A 21,011-nucleotide genomic window follows, 5' to 3' on the forward strand; every position below is an offset into this window, starting at 1 on the left:
GCTCTGTACCCAACATGGAGCCCAACACAGGGCTGGATCTCACAACCCTGAGATCATGACCTGAGCCCAAATCAAGAGTCAGACACTCAACTGACTGAGCCACACAGGCACCCCAAGAAAATGTGATATTCTTAAAAGTTTCCTCCAAAATTCGAAGAGTTCTATAAGATGAAGTGTCTTCACTGGATCACTGTGGCCCAGCCCTTGACCTGGATGTGAATGTCCAGTGGATTTTCAACATGTGAGGCTCCATGAAGCCGACACCAACACACTTAATTGGCCATTAAGTGTAATTCTTATTCATTTTCAAAATATTTCCTCATGCTGGTCCCCAGTCAAAAAAGACAAAGGGTTACTTGGAAGCTATTTGAAATAACTGCCTCTAAATGCTGTCAAGCTAAGCAAAAGAAAAATTACAAAGAGTGAAGCAAGAGAGGCTTTCAGCATAATTTCAGGAAGAGTCTAGAAGCAGGAGATACACAGAGTCCAACGGGAAGGGCTCAGCCCCCATTATTCCGTGAAGCAAAGTGGAAAATTTGGGATGAGGTTTGGAAAGGGAGAGAGCATGCCTGTGTGGTGTGGGGATTGTGGTCCAGAGGGCTGGACAGAGAAAGAGGCCCCTGCTTCATGTCATCCTTACCAGCACACGTGGTAGGGACGAAGATTAGAAGCACCAAACACACTATAAGGAAATAGATGTCTGTACGGTCAGTACAGGACTTCGTTGACCAGAAATTCCGAAAAACAGGCAGGTGGCTTGGGTTCAGGATCCATTGAAGGGAGGTAGTGACTCCAAAATATCCACCAAAGCCCTGGATGAAGATGCTTTCACATGTTTGTGACAGGTTTGGAAATCTCCCTTCTGAGAAGAGAGCGATTATCTATAAAAAAAAAAAAAAAATCCATTTTCAGCATGAGCACTCTACAGAGGGAATGATTACAGGATCATTGATAATCATAACTAATATCTGTTGATTGTTTAATAAGTACTTATTTTGAGTACTCCATAATGGCATGCCATTTTATTCTCACAGCAACCCTAGAGGGTGGGTGCTACTTGCAGATGAGGAAACTGAGGCACAGAGGGGTAAACGGACTGACCCAGTGGGTGTATGTTGGAGTCGAGGGTTGAAAATCAGATCGTGGACATCAGAGGCCACCACTAGCCATCGTATTGGCAGACCCTGCGTCGTAGAGCAGTGGTGTGTTCCTTACAGTAAGCTCCAGGGTGAGGAAGAGAACTGAATATCACCTTGTCATGGTGTTTAATTTTTACCTGGTAGGAACTCTGCTTTCTGAAACATTGACTTTAGAGATCTTAGTCCCGATATCATGATGAGATGATCACCTTAAGGGAATCACATTAGCCAAATTTGACCAAATATTTCTCCAGGGAGAAGCTGCACCAGGGATGAGTAAACTGGAGGCCCAGTGGCTGAGGCAAAGCAGCTGAGTCCTTGCAAACAAGAAGATGCAAGTGAGGCACCTGGGGGGCTCAGTGGTTGGGCATCTACCTTTGGGTCAGGTCGTGACCCCGGGGTCCTGGGATGGAGTCCCACCTCGGGCTTCCTGCATGGAGCCTGCTTCTCCCTCTGCCTGTGTCTCTGCCTCTCTCTGTGTGACTCTCATGAACAAATAAAATCTTAAAAAAGAAAAGAAGAAGAAGAAGCCAGTGCACCTACTGTGCATCAGAGTCCCAGTTCCGGGCACCTCTCTCATGAACATAAATGCCATCCACCCCGTGCATGCACTGTGGGAGGAGCATAGAGCGCAGATGGCATCATCATTCCCTCCAGCTCAGGGACACTCACCTCTATTTGACCGTGGTGGTATTTGAACATGACAACTGTATTTTACTCAATTATTGGTGCCTTCCCACTCTTCATAGTGCCTCCCCAAAGCAAGGGAAACTCAGAAAAATGAAGATCTTACAGGTTCTGGTCAGAGTACATAGCCTTAGTGGCCTGCTCTGCAATTTTAATCATTAAAAGATGAAATGAGACAAAAATGAAGTTCGGTATTTGTGGATGATTAACCGAAACAGAGGTCCACGATGGTTTTTGATCACGTAAGCGGAAAAGAAACACTTTTGAGCATATTTGACCAATATTGGTACATTCATTTATTAATAGGTTGTACATAGGGAGTGCTAGGAAAATACATTGTTGTAAAACAACGAGAAACAGAATAGGAGAGGATAAAAATAAATGCACTTGAAAGTCGCAATATTTTCTCTTCTTGGCCTCGGGATTGGCTCCACATACATTCTGGGGGTGTTTGTACCCCCTTCCGCATAGCAAAGGCATGAAGGATGTGTTCATTCCTTTTTGTGGATGTTTGAATGTTGTCTTTGGGTCGAGTGAAATAATCAGAGTGCTACTTGGAATTCATTTTATTCATCCTTATAGAATTGGGTGTTTGGGGTTGTTTTTTCCCTCCCCAAATTTGGTTTTGGTAATGCGCCCATGAGCGAAATTACGACAATAAGAGACGGTCCTAGAACATTTGTTACTCATTTGAGGGCTTTGGTTGAGAATGTGACCCCACTTCCTAAACCATTGTCCCTATCCTAAAATTTCTCTCAAGCATGAGTGTCAGGAAATTCTGGGTTTTTCCAGACAACTGATACGTTTTCGTGTTCCGCACATGGGCTGTCATCATGTTTCTCACTGCTTTGGCTACTAGGTTTCTCAGATTTTAAGTTCAACCTCTTTAACCGTTTTTCAAACTTTTAAGACAGTCGTGTGCTACATACTTTGACTCTCTCCCATTAATTAAACTTCATTTCACCTTATTCTTATTCATCTAATTAGGACAATCACATCAGAAGAGCAGCTATTTATTGAGCGTGTACTATGTCCTGGGCCTATTTTGGCGGACTTTACATGTGTTATGTGATTGTAACAATTACCCAGTAAAGCGAATACTGCTCTCCACAGTTTATCAATGAAGAAAACCAGATTCACTGGCTCCACAGCTAATGCTGTCTTTCCACTTTTTGTTACATGTAATTCAGTAAAACTACTTGAAGTCTAGTTTAGGAAGCGAGGCTTATAAATCAATAAGGATGAGCCAAACGGCCCCAAATTTTAAACTTCTGTGTAGAAGCAGCATCATGTGGGACTCTAGATAAGTGAAAAAAAAAAATCATTTTAAATCCCTCCTCTGATATTTCTAGATCGACTGCAAAAGAACAATTGGCTGGTGTGGGAGAGACTAGATTTCCATTTCCTCTACTCATTTCCTCTTTTTTTCCAAGGAAGTAGCTCCTCTTCCTTTCCCAGCCCCCCTGAAGGGAGGCACGGCCAGGAGACTGTCTGCTAGCCAATGGCTGTCAGAAACTAAGGCAATGCTTCTAGGGCAGGCCCATAAGGCCCTCCCTGCACAATGCCCACCTCCCTTCCTCCAGGGAGATGCAGAGGATCCTGCAGCCTGCTGACCATGGCCGAGCCACGAGGTGGGAGAAGTCTGGGTCCTTGCCGGGCTCTGGAGGAGAACCCCGTGCTCATGGACAATACCCTCTTCATTTTACTTGAGTGAGAAATCAACTTCTGTTTTGGAAAGCTTCTGAGATTTGGGGTATTTCTTACCGTGGCTAATTTCCTTTTCTAAGAATTGGGGTATCAGCTCCGCAGGGTTATGGTGGAGGCTAAGTGAGATAATGCACGTACATATGGCATCTGGGATATAGGAGGTTTCCATTCCTCATGGAACTTCCTGTAACTCTGGGGTCATCGGGCTGTAGAGCCTTGTGAGGGACCCTCCATCTTGCAGGAATTCTAGCTTCTTCCCAAGACTGCTCTTAGGAGAATTATCTTTTCTTGATGACTGTCTGTCCTAGATTTCTTCCTGATGACCCCTGGTCACATCCTTACTTCATCCCTTGATACTTTCACCTTCCTTAGTTTATCTTACCCACACTTTATTCAATGTTAACATAGAGCTGATACCAGGGATCACGAGAGTTTAAAGTAGAGTAAGTAAGGAAATCACAACACAGGGAGAAAACTTTCAAGTTGCCTGTTGGACTCCATTTCTCTGAAAGTTTCTCAGCCAGATTCCATCTCTCCAATTTCCACTGGGCCATTCCTATACCTGGAGCCCTATAAGCAGCCACACTCAAGTCAAGGTCCTCTCTCCCTCCTGCTCCTCCCCCAAGACAAGGCCCTCAATCCCTACACCAGACCCCTAGAGAAAAATCTAGAACTATCTGAATAGTAATCCAAAATTTCTCAGAATAGAAAAAGTCTGTGCTAACCAGAACCACTAGTGCCCTGGGCTGCCCTCCCTCTCTTTCGTATGAGAAAATAATTAATATTCCAGTGTGCAGTGTTGGCATTAGGATTTTTACCAGCTAAACGCAGGGCTACCGTAAGAAGAAAGAATAGATCCCCAACAGGAGCCTGACAGCAGGGTTTACCAAAGTGAGCCCTTCCAGAAGGAAGGAGAGAAAAACTTGGCTCCTACTGTTCAAGTCAGAAGCTAGTTCCATGCACTTTTGGAATCTTCCTTTCGTCCCTCTGACCAGCCTTCCTTCTATTCCTCCCGCTGTCTTGCTTTTCTTGACTCGGAGCGATGACACAACCTGTGAGCCTAATCTGCGTTTTCCAGAGCTCTCTGGCATTCGACCCAAATGCTGCTTCCTCCCAGAAGAAACCACACACAGCTCCCTCAGCCTGCCCAGGTACTAGGCATCCTCTGCACTTCAGCTAGTTGCCCGTAGAGTGTACCAGCATCCAGAGAAGTGATTTCCAACAGAATCTTCTGTGAAGATGGAAATGCTCTTTATCTGCACTGTCCAGTAGGATTGTGACAAGCCGTACACGGCTGTGGGGCACTTGCAATGTGCTGGTTTACTGTGTTGGACACCTGAAACTAACATAACACCGTGTGTTCACTATACTTTAGGTATAGATAGATAGATAATAGATGATAGATAGATGATAGATAGATAGATAATGGATGATAGATGACAGGTAAATAGATAGATGATAGATAAATAGATGATAGGTAGATAGATGATAAATAGATGCATAGATAGATGATAGATGGTAGATAGATGATAGACAGATAGGTGATAGGTAGATTGATAGATGGGTAGATTAATGACAGGTAGGTAGATAGATGATAGATAGATGATAATAGATGATAGATGATAGATAATGATGATAGGTAGATAGGTAATAGATAGATGATAGGTAGATATATGATAGATGATGATAGATAGATAGATAGATAGATAGATAGATAGATAGATGATAGATGATTGACAGATGGATGGGTAGATGGATAGAAATGTGCTGGTTCGCTATCCTATAGGTTCCCCCGTTAACTAATGCCAGGTGTTCATTTTATACTCATACAAGAGACTTGCATTTACTTTTTTGAAAATTAGGCTGCAGCAGTAACGAAAAGTCTACAGTGAATTCATCACAAGTGTTTCTCCTTGGAAACACAGGTTGTTGCCCCGAAGTCCAGACCGTTCTAATAAATGCTTACAACATTCTCAAGCCAACTCGGCAGCAATGGGGACTCGAGGTGAATCCCAAGGATCGGATTATCTCATGGAGCCAGCACTTGACTAGGGATGAGGTGATGATGATCGTTCTCCTATTTTTGCAAAGCAGAAGACTCCGGAGCAGATACGAAGCCCTGTAAAGGGAGACCCAAGAAAATGAAAGTGAGGTTGCCTTCGCTAAAGTGGGGAGGGTGGGAGCGGCGAGCTGGAAGTCGGCCTCCTCCTCGCTCCACCCCCATCCCCTTTGCTACCTTAAGGATTCTAGCACCCATTCCAATGTGTGGGTTGGGGGCAGGGTGTGGGGGGAGGGGCCCCACACCACCAAGCAATTCTCCAACACCAGCCTGGGTGGGGGGGGCCTACAAACCTACTCCATGCTGACACTGCCTACCTGGGGATAGTGTCAGAGCCCACAGGTGAAGGGCTCAGTCCCACCCCCATCAGGAGTTCACCGTTGTCACCTGTACTTCCGACTGATGGGCTGTAAACCAGAGGATCCCTCCCCGCCTTGGAGTCTGATTTGCTGGAGCAGCTCACAGAGCTCAGGAAACCAATTTACTCAGTGGATTACTAGTTTATTACAAAGAATATGAAAGAATATGAATTGGTTAGATGGAGATACGCATAGGACAAGGTATGGGGAAGGGGCAGGGAACTCCTATGCCTCCTCAGAGTACGCCCCCTGAACCCAGTCCTCTTGGCTGTTTAAGGAGGCTTTAGGGTACTGGTAAGCTTGAGTAAATCATTAGCCATTGGGGATTGATTCAACCTCCAGCCCCTCTCCTCCCCCAGGAGGTCTGGGGATGGGATGGGAAGTTCCAACCCCTGAGTCAGCCTGTTGGTTCCCCTGACAACCAATGTCCCACCCCCAGGTGGGAGCCCGACGTCGCCTCATCAACATAACAAAGGACACCGGGCCCTTCTGCTCCCCTAGGGTAGTCTAAGGGATTTAGGACGCGTGTGCCAGGAACAGTGGAGGAAGGCGAAATGTCTATGATTATCAGCCACAGTGTCACAGCCGCCGTGGCCTCAGAGTGAAGACTGCTGCCCCGCATCGCCGACGGGTGCCCCCTCCGTGTCCCCTACCCGCATTCCTAAACTACTTCTCCCTTTCCTTGAGTTCTCAGATCAGCCCCGTTATTGGTACTTCCCCCATTTATCACCGTCTTGAAAGTCTACAACGTGTGAAGCACTGAGCTAAATGTTTTTTGACAATACAAACAGGAATCAGATGTAAAACCTGCCTCCACCACATTGATCCTTTGGTAGGAGAGACGATGTCATACATTATTAATAAGAGCAATGCAAAGTAGGACGTGGCTGAGGCCGCTGGGGTGTGCAGCATATCGGTACTGACTCTGGTTTCTAAGGAAGCCTTAGAGGCTAGGAATGGAAGGGAGGTCGCAGGGGCACGTCTGGACCTCTGTGTTGCTGATCTGGGAACGTATTAGGATCTTAAGTATGACCATAAAATAAAAACCACCATTTAGGGGCGCCTGGGGGGCTCAGTGATTGAGTTCTGCCTTGGGCTCAGGGCGTGACCCCTGGGTCCTGGGATCAAGTCCCGCATTGGGCTCCCTGCGTGGAGCCTGCTTCTCCCTCTGCCTGGGTCTCTGCCTTTCCCTGTGTGTCTTTTAATAAATAAATTAATTAATTCATCTTAAAAAAAAATACCATTTAATGAAGACTTACTTGGGTTCCCGGAACCCAAGCTTGTTGTAACCTTTTGGGGTATTTTACTTAGTAATCTCACACTGACCTGGATGGCAACTAACATGCTCGTCCTTAGTTTACCAATGAGACAACAGGCGTGGAGAGCTGGAGTGAGTCGCCGGGGCCACGACTGCAGCATGGGTGGGGCTGGGATTTGAACCCTGGCTGCCTGTGTAGCTTCTGACCCGCTCTACAATCCCCCATTTCTTACCAAGGTCCTCAGGTTAAATTCTCATTTTTCATCAAATACGTTGATTCTTTCATTTGACAAATACTGTGAACACCCACCCTGCGCCAGGCCTTGGGCATATCACCAAGAGGACAGGAGAAGATCGTACCCTCGGGGCTCAGAGAACTTGGTCTGGACCGGGAGAGAGACAGGTGAACTCTCAGGTTTAAGTCCACCAGTGCAGCACAGTGAGGTTCACAATGAATCAAGTATGATGAGAAATGGAGCCAAGAACGATGAGAAATGGCTGATTTGTTCTTCCATAGTGCTTGGCAGTTGACACAGTGCTTTCACATGCCATGGCCCTTTCAATATTCACACGCAAAAAAAAAAAAAAAAAAAAAAAAAGAAAAGAAAAAAGAAAAAATTGCAATGAGGTAGAGAGGGCATGGGTTACTATTCTTGTATAACGAGATGGAGAAGAGTGTGTTCGACAGGATTCACGTCTGGAAGGACATTGTGTTTTGGGGAAGAGACAGACTGATTTGGAAGATGAGCCAGAGGAAGGGCCTGGGTGGGAGGGAAATGGTTTTGCTTCAGATAAAGAAACATTTGCTTTCTCTTTGGGGACCAGCAAGAGGGAGCTGGAGGGAGGAGGTGGGGGGTGGAGGAGGAGGAGGAGGAGGAGGAGGAGGAGGAGGAGGAGGAGGAGGAGGGGAAGAGCTGGGAGGGCTGGGAGATAAGGAAGGCCAGATCCCAAATGCAACCTCCTCCTCGAAGTCCTGGCACCCGGAGCCCCTCACACGGGGTTTCCAGCCTCAGACTCCATACGGGTCGTCCTTATTTTTCTTTTTCTTTTTTTTTTTTTTTAATTTTTATTTATTTGTGATAGTCACAGAGAGAGAGAGAGGCAGAGACACAGGCAGAGAGAGAAGCAGGCTCCATGCACCGGGAGCCCGATGTGGGATTCGATCCCGGGTCTCCAGGATCGCGCCCTGGGCCAAAGGCAGGCGCCAAACCGCTGCGCCACCCAGGGATCCCCGTCCTTATTTTTCATCCTGAGTATAAGGCCTCCGTGAACAGGAAGCAGAAAACGCGCGCTTGTGTAACAGGCTCATCAGCCAAAGGATGGCTTCTTCCATTCCACTGGTTTTCCGTCTTACCTTTACCTTTGAACCGTCTCCTTCACAATCAGGATAATGCTGCTCGTGCCACGTCATGGCCCTTTGTCCACTTGCTGCGTTGGGAGCCCGTCCCCAACTAGGGTCTCAGCAGCATCTGAACATCCGCTCGGCACAGCTTCCCCGTTGCAGGCTGGCTCCCCAGCAGCTCCCTGGGCTCCCGGGCCTCAGGACAAGCTCTGGCCTGGGGAGGGCAGCTCTGCTCACCCCCCTACGCGGAGGGCTCCGGAGGACGGCTGCAGGCTACCAACCCGCTCCATGGTGCCAAGGCCTTGGCGTCCCCTCTGGGAGGCCCTGGGAGGCCGCCCTTGGGCGCTGGCCCCTCACGGAGACTCGGCCTGGAGGGCAGCCCACAGGGTGGAAGCAGCTGCCCTGACTTCCCCAACAGTCCTGTGAGCAGGTCTTCCCTCCCCTCCCAGGGTCTCCCCGTGGCCCCTTGAAGCCTGCCCTGTGCTTCCTGCAGCAGTCAACTCCCCCAGGGCGTCCCCGTCCCCGTCCCCATCCCGGAGGTTCCCTGTTGGATGCCTTGTGCTCCCCAACAGTCATCCCACCTGCCCAGTTGACCAACTCGCCCGACGGGGTGGAAGGTCAGTAAGAGCGACCAAGCCAGCTCAGGCTATTCCTTCAAGTTGCTTGAAAACCTGGCTATGAGGGGGTCCATCCAGGGCACATGTCTAGAGAGTTTACACAAAATCCACAGGCCACGACAGTCCCACAGAATAGAGGTGTTTCCAGTCCTATTTGCCAAGGCAGGAAAAGACAAATTTTTCCTGGATGCTTGTTAAGAAGGTCAAGGAAGACTTCATCAAGACCATGGCCCTCGGGGAGAGGGCCTGACTCAGCCCTGAGTACAACAGGAACAAGGAGGGGGTTGCAGCTGATGGACAAGGGGGTGGTGGTGGCTGGGAAATCAGCAGGAGGGATTTTGTTAGGATCAGAGGAGGTGGGGTGGCAAGGGGGACCGGACTAGACGTCAAGGGTTGGAGGGGAGCAGCTGAATTGGCCCTCAAGGATGGCGGATGTTTTTGATGAACTGGTTTAGCAGGATGCTTGGCCCAGACTGGGGATGCAGGCATAGAAGGAGACCCGGCTGAGAGAGGACTCATCGGGGTCCCACTAAAGCTTGGTCGAGGAAGGAGTCCTTGTCGTGGCCACCGCCATGAGGTCCTGGGGCCCCCCGGACTCCCTTTGTTTCTTTCTAGCCGACACTGTGACTTTTCCCTCTTCTCCTTCCTCTTGGAAACTGAGAAATCTGCAGCCTGGAGCGATCACTTCCTTTGGCAGCTGCTCCGTTTGTCCTGGGCTGGTCCAAGGCCAGGGAGAGGAGGATGAGAGGAAGGAGAGTGGGGGTGGGAATGCGTGATGGCTGCCCTGGAGGGGAGGCTCAGCTGGGGATTGATCCTTGTGGTGGAGAAAAAAAAAAAGTGTTTTTTTTTTTTTTTTTTTTTCTGGGAAAATACTTCCTGAGTTCTGAATATCAGAGTATGAACTCCACGGAGCTGAGAGCTGCCTTCGTACTCCCGGGGTATCTCCTTAAGGAAAATGCAGACTCTGTGCAGTGATTCTGCAAAACTTTCTCCCTACAAAGTCCTATTATGTTTGCATGCATATTTATACTAAGTCATAACCCCGGAGAGAAAGACGCTACCGTCCTGTAGGACTAGATTCATTGATTGTGTGGCTAATGGTAAAAATCAGTACTCTGGCCTCATTTGGGGACCATTACAGTGACTTTAAAATTCAAGATATATCACTTTCCCAGAAGAGGCAGCCTGAGCGTAGACGCGGAGTCTTTGGGTGATTGATGATTAGAATCCCCTAAGAGTGAGCTGTGGAGGAGCCAGACAAAATGGAATTAAAATGTTGCATGTTACCCAACATTCCCTCAGATGGCCCAGAAACTCCCTGCACATTTGTCATTCCTTGTATCCTCTTAAAAGTCAGCTACGTTTCCAAACTTTCTAAAAGTTTAGCGAGAATCTTGATGGAGGTAGGGTTTCTTCCTTTTTCCCAGATGATAATGGCCTTTAAGATTAATGCTCCATTATGTCCCTGGTGTTTGTCTCTCGACAGGGAAATATGGATGTGGATACTTAGCCCTGGAAGAGTGCCAGGAGGGAGAGTAAAATAGCACCGAGGGGCCTCCTCGCGCACGACCGGGCACATCGCCGGGGCTCGGTGATGGCAGGCAGTGTCCGCATCGTCACGTGGGACACACGTGGGCCATCTGGTCCCTACAGAGTCCAGTTCCTGTAGCTCTTGTAGCAAAGCTTCCAGTTTCCTCTGGGCCCCATTCCTCCCCCACTGGGTTTAGGGGGTTCAGACTGTGCTAGAGGATCAGCTCTTGGCAAACAGTGATCGCGGTAACGGGACTTTGCCAGGTGCCAGGTACCGGGGTGGCTGTGAGTGCCGTCCGTCCGTGGATTGTCATCGCATTTACTGTCCCAAACCGCCTCCTGGGGGAGGGCCCTGGTGAGGAGGAGGGGGTGCTGACCCATGGGGCCCCGGAGTATCACACATGGGTCCTCAGTGTTGGGGGCTGGGGCAGCAGGTGCAGAGAGGCGCGGTCACCACTGGCTCCTGGGGCGCCCACCTGGCTCCGGGCCTGTCGTGCAGTTTCAGGGCCGCCTGCCCGGGGGCTCGGCCAGAGACAGGTGCCCAGGCCGGGGGCACATTGGCCGCCTCCCATGGTTCCTGGCCCCGGAGCAGGCGTCGGGCAGCGAGGAGCAGAGTGAGGCGCCCAGCAGAGCTCAGCCCTCCAGGCCTTGCCCGAGATGCTGTCCCCAGGCTCGGCGCCGCGGGCCGGCCCCCAACTGGCCACGTCAGGAACCTGCTCCTAAGCTGCTTTAGGGACCCTCTTGGCTCTTCCTGGCACCGCCTCACTTGCTTCACACGCTTCGTGGATCAGCTCTCTGCATCTACCTGTGTCTACACGGCCTGGGCGCACGGTCGGCCGGTCCTTGGGCAGCAGAACTTGGCCTCGGCTGGGCGTCTCCAGAGCCGCCTCCCGGGTCCTGACCCAGAGGTGCGTGTCCCAGATGTGGTCTCATCGGCTGCTAGTGAGAACCAGGCCCGACACACGGGCAGGGGAACCGGGGCGCCGAGGTGCGGGGCCTACCAGCTCCTGGGTGCTCCCCACGCCGTGTTCCAGCTCGGCCCCCCGGGCCAGGTGCCCACCGGCCTCGCGTCTCTGGGTCTGCAGAGCTGGGCGCCGTGCCCGACACAAAGGCCCCGCTCGGCGCCGCGTGAGTGAAGCAGGTGCTAGCACTCTGTCCGATGAGGAAACTTGAATCCAGAGCGATTCACACACTTCGAGGAGGTGACAGCTGGGAAGGAGGGAGCGGAGGTAGGCAGCGCGATGGTGATGGGGGATGTCGTAGGCTGGACGCTGCTGAGAGCTCCTGCGGTACCTCAGCGGTCATCACACCCGGACTGCGGTGTAGCCGTGAGGATCTTTTTTTTTTTTTTTTTTTTTTGGATGAGGAATTGGGGATCAGAGAGCCTAGTTAACAAACATGGAGTTATTCAGTTAATGGGGGACAGGGGTTCGCTTTGAAGCCAGATCTGTTCTTCTCCAACCTCTATGTCTCACTGACTATAATACACAATAGTAACCGATAATAGTAAACGTTGAATTACTTGTAATAATTACAAACTTGAAATCACTTCTCTGGGCTAAGTGCGTTCTCATATCTGACTCGCGAAATCCTTGTAGCAATCCGATGAGGTGGCCGTGACCAATACCCGCAATTTTCCATTGGGCCAACACTCCACCTTTGGTTTATTCACACAAATTGAACCATCCCACCCCGTGGGACATTCATTGCCACTGTCTTCTAAATTCCATTATTGTCATTGAGAACAGTGCCCTCAGTAAAATTGCGAATAATTGTCTACCTGTATGTAATCCTTTTTTTTCCCCCCTCTTTGTCTGGCTGAGTTTAAGATTCCCTTACTGCCTTTCACATTTAATAATTTGATTACAATTACGAAGTTAATTTCTATTTATTTATCCTGCTTGGGATTCATTGTTTCCTGAGTCAAAGGAATCATTTTTTTTTTTTTTTTGACTCATTCTGGAAAATTCTTAACCATTATCTCTTTTGATATTTGCTCTTTTCAATTCCTATCTTTTTATTTCCCCCCCAAAACTTAAGTACATATGCCAGATGTAAATAGACTTTCTCATACTATCATCTATTTATCACAACACATCCCTCACATTTCTTTTCTTTTTTTTTTTAATCCCTCACATTTCCATCTTTCTTTGTTTCTTTATACTGGTAATCTCTTCAAATGTATTTTCTGATTCATTGATTTTCTTCTAAGTTGTATCTCTTATGTTGTTTAACTCAAATTATGGCTTTATTTCAGCAGTTACATTTTTTTATGTTTCTTCAGTTCTTTTTAAAACCTTCCTGGTCAAAAAAATAAAATAAAAAACAAAAAAAGTAAAAAATAAAAAATAAAACCTTCCTGGTCTTGTTCCTGGTGCATATTTTAATTTCTTCTTATTTCTTTAATATTTTAGGTGTACTTTTCCCATATTTATATCTGATAATTCAAATATATGAATGCTAAAATGGATTTTTTTTTCTAAAATGGATTTAATTTTGGTTGATTGTTTTTCCTTTTAGCCACACTGATTGGCTTACTTTCTCTAGTGTGTGATAGTCTATAAGTTTGAGGTTCAGCTAATGTTTCTATTGCTGGGATTCAGTCTACAGAGGATATTTGTGTTTGTTTCTGCCAAGGCCCCTGCAAGCTAGCAACGTAAGGTCACTTTAATTCATCAAGAGGCAACGCAAATCTAAGACTCAGCCCTGGCGAAGGCAGGCCTATGGTAGGTAATAGCTTCTCTCAGCTTCGTCTTTGGTTGGGCTCTTGGTGATTGCTCAACTTCCTTACATACTCAACTGTGATTTTAAAAAAGATGATTGCATATTTTTCTGTTATACTGGGTATTTTGTGACAAAAGGGATTTAAAAGATATATTTTCTGACATATTGCTGGAGACATAACTGAATTAAAGTCCATCTTCAAAGCGTCACTTCCCCACTCTTTCATCGAGGCACTGAACATATTTACCAACTCCTTCAGGCTGGGTTTCTAGGCCCCAATTCGGCAGCAGAGATGGGGCATAATGTTAAGAGCCTGAGGTAGGATGGGGTCAATAGAAAGACAACCACCCTCTTATTTATCAGTTAGTTTTAATTGGGAGATGTGGCCACCAATTAGCCTTAGACGTACAGCCTGGGGCTTGCCCCTCTATTTTGCAGTTGGCATCTCCAGGTGGACAAGCTTTGCAGTTGCCCTGCAATGGGCCCCTGTCCCCACTGTCAACCTCACCCCAAGGCCTTCTCTTCATCTCAGTGCCAAAATAGAACAATGACTTCTCTCCTCTTTTCCCCATTATTTCCACCAGAGTGAATGCCACCTCCTCCAAGAAGCCTCTTTTTTGTTTGTTTGTCTCAAGATTTGTTTATTTATTTTAGAGAGAGAGAGAGAGAGACAGAGTGAGCAGGGTGAGAGGCACGGGGAGAGAATCTTAGACTCCCTGCTCAGCACGGAGCTCCACGCAGGGCTCCATCCTATGACCCATGAGATCACAACCTAAGCTGAGACCAAGAGTTGGATGCTCAACCAACCGAGCCACCAGAGCACCCAGGAAGCCTCTTTTAATGCTCTTTGACCCAGTTGGCCATATCACTGGGTATGTGATATCACCCAGTGGGACTCAATCCCACTCCCTTGTCTCTGCTACTGCTAATTATTTTCCTATGAAGGAAACCAGGATATATCAGTTTAAAATATGCCTCTTTAATATAAACAGTATTTTGAGCCGAAGGCCATTAAGAGGCAGCAAATGCGGGGAAAAGCTCTCCCCACCCTCCCCTTTTCTGCCCATAGGCAGGATATCCATGCTCCTCTTATTGGAGATACTCTTCTCAACCTAGTGACAGCATTAGAGGAAGCTGCCAACACACCTCACTCTATTAGTTTCCTCCCATTTATTTACCTTCCCACAGTGTGCTGCCCTTGGGAGCCAACGCGGCTTGGCATTGTCCTGTCGCTTCTCTACCGTTCTCTGTTGAAGATGTCACATAAGCTGAAATTCTAAGCCCCTGCTTTGAGCTCCATTTCCTTGAGGTTTCTCTTGCACGATGTGCTTTCTTCCTATGAATAAAGTGCTCGCTTTTCTCTTGTTAATTTGTCTTTTTGTTAAAGAACGCCAGCTAAAAACCTACGATGGGGAAAGGTTGACTTTTGCTTCCCCTACACCTATGGCACGGGCTGTTCTTTATTTCCTCAATACCTATCTTCCTTACCAAACGAGGAATTACTTGATGACTATTGCCTCATAGTGTTCATTTTTGCTTACTAGATCCCCAGGAAACTTCCTTGAGATTTTTTTTTTCATTTGCTCATCTGCTTATTCAGTTAACGTTTATTGAGCATCATCCCTGTAGCAGACACCATGCACTCCCAGGGCGACAGCAGAGAACAGGACCCGGTGGCATGGATATGTTACTGAACTAAAGAGAATTCTAATATTCTATGTCTTTTTGGCCATGTCATAGTTATGTTTCCTTTACGGGGCAATTATTCCATCATGTGTCATGTTTCCAATGTGACTATTAGTTCTTCCAAGACAGAGAACAACAGCTTATTTATTTTATATCCCAATTATCGGGCGGGCAGAGGGATCAGCAGACTGTGGGCCACATTTTTCCTGCTGCCTATTTTTTATCCGGCCTGTGAGCTACAGTGTTGATAGTATTAAATGTCTGAAAAAAAATCAAAAGAGTATTTCACAGCACAGGAAAATGAAAATTATATGAAATACAAATATCGCTGTCCATAAATAAAGTTTTATTGGAATATAGCCCTCCATTCATGGACATATTGCCTATAGCTACCATGTACCTATTAACAATGGCAGAGCTGACTGGTTATAAAAGAGACCTTTTGGCCACGAGGCTAAAAATATTTACTATCTTGCTATTTACAGAGAAATAATTTGCAGGCTCTGATCTAGCATATTAACCTTTTGTGAATGAATTATGGTGGCGTTGACTCTGGGAGCAGCTAAGGGGGAAGAAGGGAGGAGGACATCCCTCACTGTCTTGCCAGGGCACCTTTCGGGGGCCTCGCACGCAGCTGGTGGTACTCACGGGGTCTCTCTAGGGGAACAGGCCACGCTGTGCTAGGACCCGAGGCTGGCTCTCCTTTTCCCCAGGATGAAAGGTCAGCTTTATCCAGCTGCCATCTCCACTTCATTCTGGAATAGCAATGAGAACGAGTGACTTCATCCCAGAATTCTTGTTCCGAGGGGAGGAGGCAGGGTTTGACTGGGTGGCAGGAAAGGAAGGGCGGGGGGCACTGAAGGAAGGAAGTGCAAGTCGCCCATAGCTTCCCTTAACGCGTGAATATCTGCGGGAGTGATTATACTTTCACCTAATATCCAATTTCTCTTTTTAAAAATAATCAGTAACTTCATATTTGACATTTTTTGAAAAGGTTTTATTTATTTATTCATGAGAGACACACAGAGAGAGGCAGAGGGAGAAGCAGGTCCCTGCACGGAGCCCGAGGTGGGACTCGATCCCGGGACCCCGGGGTCACGCCCTGAGCCAAAGGCAGGTGCTCAACCACTGGGCCCCCCAGGCATCCCTTCATATCTAACTTTGAATAAAATGTCAAATTCTGCCCCTCACGAAGCCCATCGTGATCAGGCAGGCCAGCCCGGGCTTCCTCTGCTATCCCAGGTGGTGTCGCTTGTCCCCCCTCTGCACCTTCGCTTCACGCGTCCTTCTGGTCTCACACTCACTCTTCTCACCACAGGCTCCGCAGGCTGGTCCTCCTCCTTTCCGGGATGCTCTCCCTTCTTGGTCCAGCTCATCGTCCTCTGTCAGGTGTCCGTTCCAACATCACGGCCACTGAGACCTCTTCGAACCCCCCTACCTGAAAGAAACTCCTTCCTATTATTATTTCCTAGGCCAGTAGCCCTCACCGAACTCCCTGCAAGTCGGAATCATGCAAATATTGGCTGGTTTGCTCGTGTCGTTGGCTTCCCCCCTAGAATGCAAGTCCTACAAGGTCGAGGCCCCTTACCATGTTGGGGGGCAGGGCTTCAACATCTGCTTGGGGGAACACAAGCACTCCATCCAGGTCTCCCTCATCGAGGCTGAGGCAGGCGTCGGATTCTCTCTGGCCAGTGCAGCCTCCCGTCGTTTGTGCTGGCCTGACCTCGAGCAAGCAGTGAGGACGCCGCTGGGCGCTTGCTGCCGGCCGGTCAGACCCTCCTCGAAGGACGTGTTCAATGAGCAAGTGTCTAACAGATCGCCCCAGGGCTCGGCAGCTTGAAAGATCAATAATCGTGTTTCATCCTCCACGGTTTCTACTGCGCAGAATTTGGGAAAGGGCTAGACCGTTGGCCCCGTGGGCTGCTGTCATCCAAGGCTTGACTGGAACTGGCGGAGGGGCTGACGCCCAAGGTGTTCCCGTACCGAACCCCCAGCTCCCCGGTGTGACAGCAGCTGGAGGCGGGGCCGCTGGGGAGTGCCCCGTGCTGGCCTGCGTCGTCATCGTCATCGTCATCGTCATCGTCATCGTCATGACGTTCGAGGTCTTGCAGGAAGAGGAGGAGAGAGCGGCCCCGGGGGAAGGCCAGGGGAGGCGAGGGGGCGACGCTCTGCCATCCGGTCAGAGATTCCCGGAATCGCAAGTGGGGGCCCCTCGCTTCTGGGCTCTCTGGCCTCCGCGACGTGACGGTGAGAAAGAAGGTTCTGTTTCCTCAGCCGCCGGGTCTAGGGCTTTCGCCAGGGCAGCCCGAGCGAGGGCAGCAGCTGGTTTCTCTCCTGCTCCTGGAAGGACGAGGCGGCCCGGTCCGGGCCCAGGGCCCTGGGGGGACGGCGAGGAGCTGGCAGTGCCTCTGCTTGCCCCCGGGGGCTGAAGGAGGCTGAAGGAGGCTGAAGGAGGCTGAAGGAGGCTGCAGGAGGCCCTGCGGCCCGGGAGCAAGACTCGGGAAAGGGGGAGGCCCCGATTCGGAGTCAGAGGGAAGGCCGCGTCCCTGCGGGGTGGGTCCCGGGCCCAAGGAGCGGGACAGGCCGCCTGGGGCTCAGCAGCTGCCGCTCGGCCGTGGGTCCCACTTCGGATGTCCCCTTCCCTGGCTCACGTCTCGGGGACGGAGGCCTGGGCCCCTCGTCGCTCCCCTGCCGTCTCCTGTTCACCCCGGGCCGCAGGACAACCCGGGCGTGCTCTGCAGGTGACACTGCCCGCCGGCGCCTGGCGGGGAGCCCTGGAACTGCCACCCACCGAAGGGTGGGGGGCGGCGGCCTCGGGCGGGGCCCCCTCTAGGAGGTTCCCGCTGCGCCCGGCGAGCGGCCCGCAGCCTGCCCGGGAGGGGCGGCCCGGGGACGACGTTGCTCTCGGGCCGCCGAGGGCCGGGCGGCCACGGGCACTGGCCGGGGAGGCTGCAGCGCGCGAGGGAGCAAGATCAGGCCGAGGCGAGGCCGGGAGGCCCAGGAGCCCCGTCCACGTGTGGCTTTGGCTGTGGTCTCGCTGTCACGGACCCACCGCGCAGGGGCCACGGCGTGCGGGCCCCGCGTGCCCGGGCAGCTGCAGAGGCTGCTCTGAAGAGAGACTCCAGGAAAGCAAAGGGGAGCAGGCGAAGCTGCGGCCGCCGTGCGTCCCCCTCCAGGCGCCCCATTCGACCCTCATCCCCAGGTGAGGGCAGCCCGGCTTTCCGGAGCCCCGGCTGCCCCCCTCAGCTCAGGGGCCGACGCGTCCTCCTGTCAGTTGGGCCCTTAACGTCGCCTGCTAACGTGGGCTCTGTCGCTGGGCCCAAGGCCCAGGTGACGGGGATTGTAGGTTTTCCGTAATGGATTTGGACTCTAGGAAACACCACATCCTTTACCATTCGCTTCGGCGTGGAGGGACCTGGAGGGTCTGACGCGGGGTGAAGTCCGTCAGTCGCAGAAGGACGATCATCGTATGGTCCCACTCATACGGGGAACGTAAAGAATAGTGAAAGGGGCTAAGAGGAGAGAGAATGAGGGGGAAATATCAGGGAGGGAGACGGAACACGAGAGACCCCTGACTCTGGGAAACGAACTAGGGGCGGTGGAAGGGGAGGAGGGGGGGGGTGACTGGGTGGCGGGCGCTGAGGGGGGCACTGGATGGGATGAGCACCGGCTGTTGTGCTGTATGTTGGCAAACTGGACACCAATAAAAAATAAATTTATAAAAAAAATTAAAATAAAATAAAACGTGAAAAAAAAGGAATGAGCGAGTTGGCAGGTGAAGCTTTGTTCTAGGAAATCGCATGGGGCGTGTGTGGGTGAGCGTGTGTGTGCATCTGGGGTCTGAGGAACAGCTCCGGGCCCCACTGGACGGAGCTCACGGGCCCCGGGGCCCCCGGGGTGTGCTGGCTCGTGCGCGCCCACATTTCGTTCGAAGCTGTGATGTCAATCGCTACGCTGCCCAGTCTGTTCTCAGACTAGCTTTCCTACGGGGACAGTGTTCATATTCCAAAATACAGCATTTACAAGAAAGGGCCAAAAAAAAAAAAAAAAACAAACCAAAAACACAGCAGGTTAAGTGAGGACACAGAGCCGCAGGGTCGCCACGGGGTCTTCTGAGCTGGGGCTAGGAGGCCCCCTCGCTTTCTTCTCGCCAAAGCCAGGAGGGCGGTTTGCCCGTCGGGGGTGGTGCGCACCACTCTGCCCTCCGCCCGGCCCCCAAAGGCGCCGACAGGCATCCGAAGAGAAGAGTGGCAGGAACTCCAGAATGACAGGAATGGGAAGAAAATCAGCGCGGAGCTGTATGGAAGGAAGAAGTGGGCGCGGGCAGCCGGCGGGAGCGCGGAGACCAAGCCGGCCGCGATTCACCGAGCGCGGCTCCGTCCTTCCCGGGGGCGCGGGGGCCTCGGGGAGGCTGGACCGAGATGTTGTCAGACGTGCTCATTCAAGGACAAGCTCCTCCCTGGTTTTTTTTTCCAAGTCTTTTCTTTTTTTCTTTTTTTCCTTTCCTTACAAAGAATGCCTTGACACCTGGAATGAGTCCAAGGCTGTGACTTTGCTGCTGATACCAGCCGGACGAGGGCACGTTCGATCCTGTCCTTGTGACTATCTTAGCAACGAAATTCAATTGCTCCCTGTCAGCCCACCTGACTATCAAGGCCACCTGCCTGGGACGGTGACCACAAATACCTGAGCAGCCGCACGAAACTCAATCTGTCTTCCCAGGCTCAGTTCCTGGAAGAAAACTGCAGGTAAGAGTATTATTTATCTTTCTCTTCCCAAGGAGAGATATAATGAAGACAATTTTAGGTGTTTTTATTGGGAAAGTGAGTGCTATTCACCGGCATTAAAAAAAACCACACACACAACCCAAAATAACTCCCTTGAGAAACACTCATTCCTCGAGCATTACCCCTTGAGGCCGTTCACGGACCTTGCCAATCAATGCCAGTGAAATCAATATCGCATTATGGGGGCAGTCAGAGCTGGATCGTGTGACCTTGGGCAAGTCACTTAATCTCTCTGCCACCATCTATGTGAACAAACTGAGAATAATTCCAGCCAGTTCAAGAAGGGACAGAAGATCAATGATGGCAAGTTTTTTAGGCTGACTGTCTCTACGGCTGTTTCTCCCCTTTCATTTTGTGTATTTTTTTTGTTTCTTTTCTTTTCTTTTCTTTTTTTTTTTTGGCTGATTTTCTCTGGAATCCCAATTCAGCCACCCACACGTTGACACAAAGACAAAGCTAGCTCCAAATGCAGGATGACAACGCCCCCCGCTCTGCTGAATTTCGTGTCTGTGGACACAGCACTTGCAAGTGTCCTCTATTTCCCCTTTGTGGGAGGAAGAGGGAGGAGGCAGAGTGATTTATCTGGAAAATAACTGTTGCATATACTATATCACCTTCTTCATTCTGGGTGATTTTGTGCTTTCTTGCCCTTGGGCATCCCGTTTCCTCAACCCCCCTGTAGCTGGGCCCCACTTTTTGCCTGCTGTGGGTCAACCAGCTCATGTGATCGATGACCCAGTTTGCTCTTCCAGCTGGGGCCGCCGTACTCCGTCCAGGATATATCCTGAGTGTTCACATCACACCTTCGGAAGCTGTGACGACAGGGCATAAGGTGCTACTTGCTGGTCACTGAACGCAAACCTCAGGACCTCACCAACTCCTCCGGTCGCGACCCTGACTCTCCTCTTCTTGCACTATCAGACTTAGTGAGAGGCCATTGTATTAGCTCACAGATTGCGTTCCCAGCCCCTGGCTGTCCAGCTATTACCTCATCACCCCATTATTAAAACTGCTCTTTGTCTCCATTCTGGGACCGATGCGTCCTAGAAATGTCAGCACTTTATTCCTGTGGTCAAGTGCATTCTTTCAGGTCTAAATCCATTAGCTATTGTCTTG

At 50.1% G+C, this 21,011-nt stretch overlaps 1 long non-coding RNA gene across 1 annotated transcript; it reads right to left on the bottom strand.

Annotated features, from left to right (window-relative positions):
- Positions 1–319: 319 nt before the first annotated feature.
- Positions 320–6,344, bottom strand: LOC111095324. The gene is made up of 3 exons (XR_005357404.1): positions 5,980–6,344; positions 5,500–5,652; positions 320–881 (listed from the first exon to the last, which is right to left on the bottom strand). It is a non-coding gene; the product is annotated as an uncharacterized LOC111095324 (long non-coding RNA).
- Positions 6,345–21,011: the final 14,667 nt, after the last annotated feature.

The sequence above is a fragment of the Canis lupus genome, chromosome 3 (genome assembly GCF_011100685.1).
Source record: "Canis lupus familiaris isolate Mischka breed German Shepherd chromosome 3, alternate assembly UU_Cfam_GSD_1.0, whole genome shotgun sequence".
NCBI lineage: Eukaryota > Metazoa > Chordata > Mammalia > Carnivora > Canidae > Canis > Canis lupus.